Raw genomic sequence first — 2,505 nt, forward strand, 5'->3', positions numbered from 1 at the left:
CAGCCATACCCCATAGATACCCTCCATTAAATGTACCATCCACTGAAACAAACAGGACGATGAGCGCTGCTGATTTATAACGGGAACGCCAAATAGTGACTTCTGGAGCCGACGTCACACCCGCGACGGTGTGCATAAATGGAGACGCTATAGCGTTGCGAATCGCGCGCCAGAACGGCAGAATCAAGGACCTCCTCTGGGCGTGGCTGGGTGGTGCCATACAGCGTCTCTCTTGCTAAAATGGCGGCGAGACAGCGATGTCCTCCTTTGGGGCAGACAGAGGTCCGCTTTTTTGTTAAAAAAATGGATGCCATGGACTATGAGGGCCGGGAGAGTCGCCCAGCACACCCAAATCTACACAAGAATGAGGTGTTGCGCCACATTGCCCAGAAGATGGAGCGGAGGTTCGGCATCCGGCGCAGTGCGCTGCAGCTGCGCAAAAAGTGGGCCGACCTCCGGTACAAACAGCCACTTTATCTGGCAACGTTGCGGGCAGAGACCAGGCAAGGCAAGTAACAGTATAGTGTAATTGGGAGACACACAGTATCGGGAGGGGGGAATAGGGACACTCGCACTGCCGTGTGGCGCTTCCCACCTTCTATATATGTACCTCGATTTGGGGAGTTAAATTTAAATTTTATTCCTTTATGCCACTGGCCTAGGTTTGTTATTTGTGGGGGTGTCGGAAGCTCTGTACTTTGGTGTGTAAACATTGTGTTTCTTTATTTTTTGTGTATAGAGAGACAACGCCAGCAGAGGACTACAGCGGCCAGCAGCGTACGCCCACAGCCAGGGCCGTCACGTAAGTTACCCCTCATGTCTGGCAATTGCGATGGCGCCTACTTAATTTTTTATTTAAGTCTACAGCTCTGTACTTCTGGTGTCTAAACCTTGCGTGTCTTTTTTTGGGGTGTAGAGAGACGCCGCCGGCAGAGGACAGCACCCACTGCAGCCAGCAGTACAGCGGCTAGCAGCGGAAGCCCACAGCCAGTGTCGTCACGTAAGTTAACCACCCTTTTTTAGAATTTAATGACGCCATATGGGCCATTAGTAGGGAGGTTAAATATTGTGTACATTACAGGTGCAGTAACCCCACCGCAGGCCACAACCCCGCCCTTTCAACACCCATCTTCCTCCCCCGGGTCGGCGTCATTCTCTCCAGCGACAAGCATTCGTAAGTGACAAAACCAGCGAGCGCTTCACCACAGTGAGTTCAATTGTTAACCAGATATGTATTTGCTTCCTTTCAGCAGCAGGAGCTGTGGCCCGAGCCAGGGGATGGGTGGTCAGCAGCTCCGCGGATGAGCAACAGGCGTCCCTTTTCCGTAAGTATTGAGAAAGTGGGAGGGGGTTATCGGTGGGATGTCACATTTGACAACGACTAAACGGACCCTAAAACATTGAACCTAAAAAATGCCCTCTGGGGCAGTACAAAATTGAGTGTGTAGTTAAAAGTACCATTTTACAATAAACGATTTACTAACGATCATTACCAGCTATACGACCTGGTCGTGATCGTTGGTAAGTCACTGTGTGGTCGCTGGGTCACTGTCACACAGAACGATTGCGTTAACAATATCGTTGCAACTTCACAGAAATCAAAGATATCGTTACAAAAATCGTTATTTTTGACGGTACCTTAAATTGCTGGTTATGTAAACACATGCCACCGTTGCAGCTTAATCACTGTCCATTCTCCCACCTCTTCTATCACAGAACCGGACACCGTGAGAGAGCTGCTGGCCAAGCAAGACCGCCTGGAGCGGACAGCAGCGCTCATGCTGCAACAAGTACAGCAACATGGCCGCACGCTGCGACACCTCTTGAGGCGTGGGAGGTTCTGATTTTTTTTTTTTTCTTTCATGGTTTGGGATATTGTTCTGTTACTTGTTATTTTTCAGTTAACAACATAAAAAAAGTTTGATTTGACACAATTATGTTTGGTTTATTGTGTCTATAGCCGCCGGCAACACACCGTGCGCCAAGAAACGTCGCCACACACACTTTTTGGCCCACATAATATCTCCAGTAGTTAAAAATAAAAAGACTGCAGCTTGGTGTGTCTGTAGTATACAGATATGAGGTGGGCCAAAAATATTACATGCATCTCCATAATCACACAAATTGAGGGGACAATGGTTGTCACACGGTACATATCTATGCTCACCTGCCAGGTGTCAGAAATAGTGAATTCATGAGCCTGTATATGTTTATCATGAATTCATTTTTTCTGACACCGTACTTGATGAATATAGATAGCGTGACAGTGATTGTCTCTTGATCAAAAAAAAATAAGGTCAGTTTGTGGAAAAAAAAAAAAATTAGTTTACCAGTTGTGAGCTGTTTTATTTACTTGCGGAGCAGGCCAGGGACAGCTAAGCCAAGGTAGACACAAAAGAGTTGGTTGGCCTTACCATATAGTTTGCGCAAAAAATGCTACACAGCGCCAAAGAGTTTGCAAACTGCATCCGAAAGTGCCTCCATCTTGTGTGTCCGCTTACCAGA

At 47.5% G+C, this 2,505-nt stretch overlaps 1 long non-coding RNA gene across 2 annotated transcripts; it reads left to right on the forward strand.

Moving 5' to 3' along the window:
• Window positions 1–248: 248 nt before the first annotated feature.
• Window positions 249–1,839, forward strand: LOC138657811 (uncharacterized). Of its 2 annotated transcripts, XR_011317200.1 has the most exons (5): window positions 249–802; window positions 917–1,000; window positions 1,082–1,174; window positions 1,251–1,325; window positions 1,717–1,839. It is a non-coding gene; the product is annotated as an uncharacterized lncRNA (long non-coding RNA). The 2 variants fall into 2 exon arrangements; XR_011317199.1 differs by having other exon boundaries at window positions 1,082–1,325.
• The last annotated feature ends 666 nt before the right edge of the window (window positions 1,840–2,505 follow it).

Source organism: Ranitomeya imitator, chromosome 1, assembly GCF_032444005.1.
Source record: "Ranitomeya imitator isolate aRanImi1 chromosome 1, aRanImi1.pri, whole genome shotgun sequence".
NCBI classification, from domain to species: Eukaryota; Metazoa; Chordata; class Amphibia; order Anura; family Dendrobatidae; genus Ranitomeya; species Ranitomeya imitator.